We start from the raw sequence: 528 nt of genomic DNA on the forward strand, positions 1-528 counted from the left end.
TGTGGGTGCAATGATTTTGAATAATGATTGTATATTTTATTTTGCGAATGTCGTGCACGCGCGCCAAATCCTTGCCTTCTTCGTCTGGAACACATCCATCCATTTATATTGTCATGACAAAGTAAAGCTTTCGTTTAGATGTGCAAAATATAAACAGTGTACTAAATRATTAACCTCCAATTCTCCTTCAAGTACCATGTAGCAATGCGCTGAGTCTGTAGGATAACCGAACACGCTTCAAGCTAATATTAGATTTAAACAACCATTACACCATGCCCAAAACGGACACGCCATCGTGAGCAAATTGATTTTGACACCAAACGCGATCACAACACGCAGGTTGAAATATCAAAACAAACTCTCAACCAATTATATTAATTTGGGGACAGGTCAAAAAGCATTAAACATTTATTGCAATTTAGCTAGCTAGCTAATTTGTACTGGGATAAACATTGAGTTAATTTACCTGAAAAGCACAARGTCCTCTACTCCAACAATGAATCCACACATAAAACGGTCAAACGGATT

The sequence above is a fragment of the Salvelinus sp. IW2-2015 genome, unplaced genomic scaffold (assembly GCF_002910315.2).
Source record: "Salvelinus sp. IW2-2015 unplaced genomic scaffold, ASM291031v2 Un_scaffold4026, whole genome shotgun sequence".
NCBI classification, from domain to species: domain Eukaryota; kingdom Metazoa; phylum Chordata; class Actinopteri; order Salmoniformes; family Salmonidae; genus Salvelinus; species Salvelinus sp. IW2-2015.